The sequence below is a fragment of the Leuresthes tenuis genome, unplaced genomic scaffold (genome assembly GCF_036924035.1).
Source record: "Leuresthes tenuis unplaced genomic scaffold, fLeuTen1.0.hap1 SCAF_6, whole genome shotgun sequence".
Lineage (NCBI taxonomy): Eukaryota > Metazoa > Chordata > Actinopteri > Atheriniformes > Atherinopsidae > Leuresthes > Leuresthes tenuis.
In genome coordinates, this window is record NW_027325360.1 from 30,649,274 (window position 1) to 30,658,600 (window position 9,327).

The window sequence follows — 9,327 nt, forward strand, 5'->3', positions numbered from 1 at the left end:
ACTCCCTCTTTTGATCATACATTGTCGGACATTCGCACCTTTTCTTACCCGCTTTTTACAAACCATGGTCGGACTTTCACACCTTTTAGTAGCCGAACTAATCCGCTCCCGCTATTGATTGTGTACAGTCGGGTATTTTAACCTTTTCTTACCCGCTTTTTACCAACTATGGTTGGACATTCACACCTTCTTACAGCAGAACACCTCCGCTCCCTGTTTTGATTATGTAAGGTTTGACATTCGCACCTTCTCTCACTCGCCTTTTACTATGGTCGGCCATTCACAGCTTCCTCTCCACCATACTTGTATGGTGGGATATTCACACCCACCTGCATCCGAAGACCTCCGCCCCCACTTTTGTTGATATTTAGTCGGTCATTCGCACCTTACCCGCTTTTGGCAAACTATGGCCTTCTTGCAGCCAAACACCTCTGATCTCGCTTTTGATGATGTAAGGTTGGGCATTCAGACCTTGCTTCACCTGCTTTTCACCAAATATAGTCGGACATTCACACCTTCTTGCAGCCGAACACTTCCGCTCCACCTTTTAGTGTTCTATCAAACCTTTTTTTCACCGCATTTTATACATTATGGTTGGAAATTTTCAACCACTCTCATCCGAAGACCTCTCCCCCCGCTTTTGTTAATATATTTGAACTTTAGTCGGACATTCAAACCTTCTTGCAGCTGAACCACCTCTGCTCCCTGTTTTGATCATATATGGTCTGGCAATACTACCTTTTCTTACCCGTTTGTGAGTAATTATGGCTGGACATTCACACCTACTTGCAGCCGAACACAACCTCTCTCGCTTTTGATGATGTATGGACCGGCATTCTTACCTTTTCTAACACATTTTTCAGCAATTATGGTCGGAGATTCACACCTACTCAAAGCCGAACAACTCCGCTCCCGCATTTGATGGTGTATAGTCGGGCATTCTCACCCTTTCTCATCAGCTTTTTCCAAATTATGATCTGACATTCACCCCTATTTGCAGTCGAACAGCTCTGCTCCCGCTTTTGATTATGTATGGTTGGATATTCGAACCTTTTCTTATCTGCTTTTTACAAACTTTGGTTGGACGTTCACACCTTCTTGTAGCCGAACACATGCACTCCTGCTTTTGATGATGTATGGTTGGGCATTGGCACCTTTTTTTTACCCATTTTCCAGGTATTATGGGTGGACATTCACACCTTCTTGCAGCTGAACACCTCCTCTCCCACTTATGATCATGTGTGGTTTGATTTTCGAAAATTTTCTTTCATGTTTTCTAGCAATTATTGATGGACATTTAGACCTTCTTGCAGCTGAACACCACCTCTCCCGATTTTGATGATGTATGGACTGGCATTTTTACATTTTCTAACACATTTTTCAGCAATTATGGTTGGAGATTCACACCTACTCACAGCCGAACAACTCCGCTACCGCATTTGATGGTGTATAGTCGGGCATTCTCACCCTTTCTCATCAGCTTTTTGCAAATTATGATCTGACATTCACACCTACTTCCAGTCGAACAGCTCTGCTCCCGCTTTTGATTATGTTTGGTTAGATATTCGAACCTTTTCTTAACTGCTTTTTACAAACTTTGGTCGGACGTTCACAATATCTTGCAGCCGAACACCTCCGCTTCCGCTCTTGATGGTGTATATTCGGGCATACGAACCTTTTCTTACCCGCTTTTTACAAACCAAGGTCGGACTTTCACACCTTCTCTTAGCTGAACAACTCCGCTCCCTCTTTTGATTGTGTACAGTCGGGTAATTTAACCTTTTATTACCCGCTTTTTACCATCTATGGTCGGACATTCACACCGTCTTACAGCGGAACACCTCCGCTCCCTCTTTTGATGATGTATGGTTAGGCATTCGTGCAGTTTGATATTCGAAAATTTTCTTTCATGTTTTCTAGCAATTATTGATGGACATTCAGACCGTCTTGCAGCTGAACACCTCCGCTCCCACTTTTGATGGTGTATAGTCGGGCTTTCGAGCCTTTTCTTCCCCGGTTTTTACAAATTATGGTTGGACATTCAGACCTTCTTGCAGCCGAAAACCTCCACTCCCTCTTTTGATCATACATTGTCGGGCATTCGCACCTTTTCTTACCCGCTTTTTACAAACCATGGTCGGACTTTCACACCTTTTAGTAGCCGAACAACTCCGCTCCCGCTATTGATTGTGTACAGTCGGGTATTTTAACCTTTTCTTACCCGCTTTTTACCAACTATGGTTGGACATTCACACCTTCTTACAGCAGAACACCTCCGCTCCCTGTTTTGATTATGTATGGTTTGACATTCGCACCTTCTCTCACCCGCCTTTTACTATGGTCGGCCATTCACAGCTTCCTCTCCACCATACTTGTATGGTGGGATATTCACACCCACTTCCATCCGAAGACCTCCGCCCCCACTTTTGTTGATATTTAGTCGGTCATTCGCACCTTACCCGCTTTTGGCAAACTATGGCCTTCTTGCAGCCGAACACCTCTGATCTCGCTTTTGATGATGTAAGGTTGGGCATTCAGACCTTGCTTCACCTGCTTTTCACCAAATATAGTCGGACATTCACACCTTCTTGCAGCCAAACGCTTCCGCTTTTAGTGTTCTATGAGGCATTCACATATTTTTTTTCACCGTATTTTATAGATTATGGTTGGAAATTCTCACCCACTCTCATCCGAAGACCTCTCCTCCCGCTTTTGTTAATATATAGTCGGGCATTCGAACCTTTTCTTACCCGCTTTTTACAAATTATGGTCGAACATTCACTCCTACTTGCAGCTGAATACTTCCGCTCCACCTTTTAGGTATGTATGGTTGGCATTTGCACCTCTTTTTATACTGATTGCTGAAGATTAAGTTGTTCTTTCTCAAACTACAAATTTTTTTTAATTGTTGAAACTTGATTTGAAGTGGATAAATAAGGAGGACAAACAGTTTTAAGTCAGGCTGATAGAAGGAATTAATTTTATAGCAAAATCTGTATTTCGTCATATGTCGAGAGATGCTTATTGCTGAAGAAGTTCTTTCTCATTCTACAAAGTACAACGTTGTTTATCGTTGAAACTTGATTAGACATGAATAAATATGAAGGACAAAGCAGTCTTAACTTGGTTTGAGTTAATGAATTCGTTTTATAGGAGAATCCGAATTCGTGCATAACTCATAAAATAGAGCTTATTTTCGGATTCCTGAAGAATGAGTCTGGTTCTTTCTCATAATACAAAGTTTGTTGTTTATTGTTGAAACTTCATCAGAAGTGAAGAAATAAATGAATGCCTAACAATAAATGTGGGATCTAAACTCTAGTGCTTCCTCTAAAATAATTTCCTTTCTCAATTTAGAAATGTGTGTGTGTAAGTCACAACACCCGTGACACCAAAACGGCTTTCTTTTCTCTACACTCTGCACTATGAGCACACACACCAAATCAGAAAGGCTTTTTTCTCTCTTTTCTACATTATGGACTGTGGGGACACAAAACCGCTCTCTCTCTTTTTTTTTTTTATCGTGTGCCAGGGCGTTGTCTCACGTATTAGATTATGCTTAAGATACGAATGGGTTTATCAGTCACATCAGAATCCATACATACTGATCCTCCCGTAATAAAATGGTCGGATCTTATCAAACACACTTTGTTTCTTGTGACAATCAAGTCAGCGAAACAGCGTATACACGTCAAGACACTGAATCAAGTTTGCCACAAGAACTCATAAGTTTGGCAGTATTGCTCTGCCGTCAGCAATCATACACCCATTTTATTTTCGTGAGACATGTGCAAGCACCTGTTCATCTACTGTTCTATCACTATGAATTAGTGATCTATTATCAATAAGGATACTTCTACAACTACTATCAAAGTATGTCCAGACTTCTTATGTTGTCAGTTGCTATATATGAATAAGTGGGTAGCTACTGACAAGCATTAAGCATGTCACACAGCCCAAACATATAACATTTCAGGACACACCACACAGTTAACAACCACAGTGAAGCGTGTCAAAGCCCAAACATGTAACATTCAACAGGACACTTACACAACACATTCAAATCAAACAGGCAGACAACATACAAGAACATATACCCCAGCCGGCATTGCTCCCTGCCTATTTTCGTACAGCACACTATGTGTGCGCACACCTTTATTCACAAACTCTTCAACTTATACTCTTTTACCGAAGCTGCTACAACTCGATTGGCCGAATACCCTTTGATCCTATTTCGGTGAATTTGACATCTGCCTTACATATAACAGATTAGCGGTTTAGCAGTTTTAATTTAGTTTGAGTGAAGGAATTCATTTTATAGCAAAATCCGAAATCGTGAAGAACTCATGAAAGTAAGCTTATTCTCGGATTCCTGAAACTTTAGATTTGCTCTTTCTTTTACTGCAAAGTACAACGTTGTTTTTTTTGTTTAAATCTTTCTAGACATGGTAAATATTAAGGACAAAGCAGTTTTCACATAGTTTGAGTGAAGGAATTCATTTTATAGATAAAATCCCAAGAGTCTGCTGAGAAAAGAGAGTGAATGCGAAGTAGACTTTAACACGGCTATGGGAGTGAGCCGAGTGTGGGCTAACCGGCAAGCGTCTCAACCAAGCAAAGCTCACCATGGGGAAGGTGGCTATACCAACTAGCCTGATGCCCTGCTCCCGCAGTGACGGATAATCGTACTCTGGTTTCTCTTCATAACATACAAGTCTTTCGCCTTTTACTAAAGACTTCCGTGGAGAGCAGCACTAATGAGTTGTTTCTATTATTGGCAGGCTTTACCTTTGCGGGTGAAGCCCTTTCTGTCTGTGCAAAAGAAATCTTGCTACTTTGCAGAGTGACTTCTCTGAGTAGAGTCGCCTTACTTGTTGCGACTGTGCCGATGTTCGAAGCTGGAGTGCAAAGTTGTTGCTTGAATGGTGCTTGCTGGAGCATGCGGGAGTGCAAAGTTATACCATTTAAAAGGGCTGAAGAGTGCTCAGTGCAGCGGGTGGGCGGAGGTGCAACGTGACACTCTGGCCACCTATGGCCATAAAAAGAACACTGCTACAAGTGCGCATTGTGCCAGCAAGGGCCCTCGGACCTGAAACAGTGGACAGTTATCGCTTCTCGGCCTTTTGGCTAAGATCAAGTGTAGTATCTGTTCTTATCAGTTTAATATGTCCTCTATACGAGGACAACATATTAAATGGATTTTTAAGAATAGGAGTTGAAAAAGAAGCTTGCTCCGTTCACTCCAAGCCTCGACCCGGTACTGCAGTGCCGCTGGGAACGGTGCGCTCTCCTCTGCTCTTGTGAAAAAGCAAACAGCGGTGCAGGATGGAAGTTTCAGGGAGCCCAAGATGAAACTTTCTTTTAATCTGCTGAGAAAAGAGAGTGAATGCGAAGTGGACTTTAACACGGCTCTGGGAGCGAGCCGAGTGCGGGCTAACCGGGAGAATTGCTTGAAAGAAACGCGACACCGAATGAGTGGTCAGAACAAAGCCTCAATACGGTGTTCCCGTGGTGTTTGTGGCTGCCTTGTCTTTTGCACAGAGTAAAAGACAAGGCAGCCATCGAATAGATTGTTTCTACTTGGTCAGCCGAGGAGCAGGGGGGGGGGGCAAGCGTCTCAACCAAGCAAAGCTCACCAAGTAGGAACAATCGGGCCCTTTTCGATGGCTGCAACACCTGAAAGAGATATTGATGCGAGACCCGATCAAATGCTTTTTCAAAGTCTAAATTTAAGATGACAAGCCGGGTGTTTCTGTCTCTAGCGTAATCAATGATGTCTCGAATCAGTACGAGGCTGTCGGTGAGTTGTCTCCCTGAGATGGCACAAGTTTGGTCTGGGTGAATTACCTCCTCTAAAACAGAGGACATCCGTGTCGCTAAAACCTTGCTAAAAAGTTTACAGTCAAAGTTTAAAAGTGTGATGGGCCTCCAATTCTTTAGGTCAGTCTTATCATTTTTTTTAGAAAGTAGAGTCACTATTCCCACTCTAAAACTGTCAGGCAGTCGGTCGAGTTTTTCAAAATCTTTAAAAACATCTAAAATGTCTGATGATAAAAGGTCCCAATAGGTCAGATAGAATTCTGCAGGAAGCCCGTCTAAACCCGGAGCTCGACTTCTCTTAAAACCTGTTAGGCATTTTTTTAACTCTAAAGCAGTAAAATTCTGTGTCAAGTGTGCATTCTCTTTTACGGTTTTGTCAACGAATTTTAAGATTTCTGCCGATGTTTCCAAGTGCACTGGTTTCTCTTTGTACATGTTACTATAAAAGGTATGTACAGTTTCAATCATCTCTTGTGTGGATTTTGTTAAAAACCCATCTTCTCTTTTTAGATTTTGAATACACTCCTTTTTATTTATAACTTTCTTTATTTTTCACCTTCCTCAATTTCCTGCTCCCTGCTTCTTACAAAAATTCCTTTACTCTTTATTTCTGCTGAAACTGACATTTCCTTTTTGACATCTTTGATTTCTTCTTTAAAGTCTATGCCACACTGATTTAGTTTAAAGTAGCGCTGTAAGCGTTTATGTAGTCCCATCATACATCTATTCTCTTTCCTTTTTTTACGTTTACCTTGCTGTTTAAAAAAAGTCTGGGTCGTTTCCTTCACCATTTCCCACCATTGTGCATGTGTTTCGTAGAGGTCTTGAAGGGTCTGCCACTCTTTATAACATTCCCTGTACTGACTGACTATGATTTCATCCTCCAACAGGGAACAGTTGAGTTTCCACAGACCACTTCCTACCGTCACACCAGAAGGGGGTGAAAGGGTGCAGGAGAGCATAAGGTGGTCTGAAAAGAAAACAGGGGTTAATCTAACATCAGTGGGTGGGCAATCTCTAGTAAAGAAATAATCAATGCGAGAGGCTCTGGTGCCATCATGACTAAACCAGGTGAAGCCCTCCTCTCTGGGATGCATGGTTTTAAAACAGTCAGTAAGCTTAAAATCCCTGCATATGCCCTGAAGTAAAATCGAAGTCTTATCCACTTTAAAATCTACCCCTGCTCTTTTTCTATCTTTCCTGCTCAAGATACAGTTAAAATCCCCTCCTACAACTAAAGGTACTTGCCCTAGCATGTAAAGCTGTATATCTTCTAAAAGGTCATACCTTTCATTTTTTCCATTGAAACCATAAATATTTAAGAGGTTAAAGTCTTGCCCCATAAAATTCAAGTGTGCTAAAAGTGCCCGTCCGTCTCTCACCACTGTGCTACCTTTCACCATAACATGCGGATTTTTAATTAGAATGGCCACACCATCATTTTTATTTTGATTTGAGCCACTCCATATCGATAAATGGGGCCACATTTCCTCCCATTGTCTATGGTTTTTTAAAAAAGGTAGTCCACATTCTTGTATTAAAAACACATCTGATTTTATGGAGTCTAAGAAGGATAAAATACTCTGGGCTCTTGTCTTTGATTTCACACTTCTCACATTTAGTGTTGAGAAGGTGAGAACCATTAAAAGCATAAAGGAAAGTAGGTATGTCATTTTCGTTTTTCTAAGTTATCAAAACAAATTACACACAGGTTATTTCTTGGGAAACTAGCTCTTCCTTCATTTCTTTAGGTGAAAAGTGAGTAGGGTGATCTATATTTCCTTTTCGGACTCTCGGTGTTGGCCTCTGACGCAATGTTGCATTTAACTTTGAGTCCCTGGGGGTTGATTGCAGAGCTGAAGTTAAAAAGGAGACCTCATTTGGTGAGTCGGAGGGGAAGACTCTAGGTTCTTCCACTGAAGAACTGTCTGAAAGGGACCTAACCCTTCCCCTCTTCTCTGATACAACTGGGGAATCAGAGGCTCAGATGCCGTCCTCTTTGGCTGTTGACCTTCGGGGAGGTGAGTATCTTCACTAGACTCACCTGTCTGCTCTTCCTCCTCATTTAGCGTAGCTCCACCCTCTGCCTGTGAATTCTCACAGACTTCAACACTGAGTGGTGAGGCCTCTACAGACCCCTCCCCTTTTTGCTCCTCACTTCCAATCCAAGCTTTTGGCGGGAAGTTTGAATTTATTGGGTCAACCTCTTCACTTTGTTCACCAACTGCCACCTTTGGTCCTTCTCTTTGTTGGCTTGACTGTGGCTTTACCGTCTTTAATTTGTTGGCAAAAGATTTAGGGCAATCTCTGAAGAGGTGATTTAATTCTCCACAGAGATTACATTTCCTGCCATTTGGACACTCTCCAAAAGTTTGCCCAATTTCTCTGCTCTTCCCACATAACACCTTGGTACAAGCCTCAACCAGGTGCCCATGCTCACCACACTTGCGGCAGAACTTGGGCTGCCCCTGGTAGTGGATGTAACCTCGGTTTTCAAGGTGGCCAGAGTGTCGCCCACCCGCTGCACTGAGCACTGAGCACTTCAGCCCTTTTAAATGGTATAACTTTGCACTCCCGCACGCTCCAGCAAGCACCATTCAAGCAACAACTTTGCACTCCAGCTTCGAACATCGGCACAGTCGCAACAAGTAAGGCGACTCTACTCAGAGAAGTCACTCTGCACAGTAAGAAGATTTCTTTTGCACAGACAGAAAGGGCTTCACCCGCAAAGGTAAAGCCTGCCAAAAATAGAAACAACTCATTAGTGCTGCTCTCCACAGAAATCTTTAGTAAAAGGCGAAAGACTTGTACGTTATGAAGAGAAACCAGAGTACGATTATCCGTCACTGCGGGAGCAGGGCATCAGGCTAGTTGGCATAGCCACCTTCCCCATGGTGAGCTTTGCTTGGTTGAGACGCTTGCTCCCCCCCCCCCTTGCTCCTCGGCTGACCAACTAGGAACAATCGGGCCCTATTCGATGGCTGTTACATGTTTGGGCTTTGACACGCTTCACTGTGGTTGTTAACTGTGTGGTGTGTCCTGAAATGTTATATGTTTGGGCTGTGTGACATGCTTAATGCTTGTCAGTAGCTACCCACTTATTCATATATAGCAACTGACAACATAAGAAGTCTGGACATACTTTGATAGTAGTTGTAGAAGTATCCTTATTGATAATAGATCACTAATTCATAGTGATAGAACAGTAGATGAACAGGTGCTTGCACATGTCTCACGAAAATAAAATGGGTGTATGATTGCTGACGGCAGAGCAATACTGCCAAACTTATGAGTTCTTGTGGCAAACTTGATTCAGTGTCTTGACGTGTATACGCTGTTTCGCTGACTTGATTGTCACAAGAAACAAAGTGTGTTTGATAAGATCCGACCATTTTATTACGGGAGGATCAGTATGTATGGATTCTGATGTGACTGATAAACCCATTCGTATCTTAAGCATAATCTAATACGTGAGACAACGCCCTGGCACACGATAAAAAAAAAAAA

General features: G+C 42.4%; 3 non-coding genes across 3 annotated transcripts; 2 read left to right on the top strand and 1 right to left on the bottom strand.

Moving 5' to 3' along the window:
* Positions 1 to 4,685: 4,685 nt before the first annotated feature.
* On the top strand, positions 4,686 to 4,799 carry LOC140310559 (U5 spliceosomal RNA). Its single transcript, XR_011916617.1, has one exon. It is a non-coding gene; the product is annotated as a U5 spliceosomal RNA (small nuclear RNA).
* A 308-nt stretch (positions 4,800 to 5,107) lies between these two features.
* LOC140310418 (U2 spliceosomal RNA) lies at positions 5,108 to 5,291 on the top strand. Its single transcript, XR_011916491.1, has one exon. It is a non-coding gene; the product is annotated as a U2 spliceosomal RNA (small nuclear RNA).
* Positions 5,292 to 8,540: 3,249 nt separating this feature from the next.
* On the bottom strand, positions 8,541 to 8,654 carry LOC140310643 (U5 spliceosomal RNA). Its single transcript, XR_011916694.1, has one exon. It is a non-coding gene; the product is annotated as a U5 spliceosomal RNA (small nuclear RNA).
* Between the last annotated feature and the right edge of the window lie 673 nt (positions 8,655 to 9,327).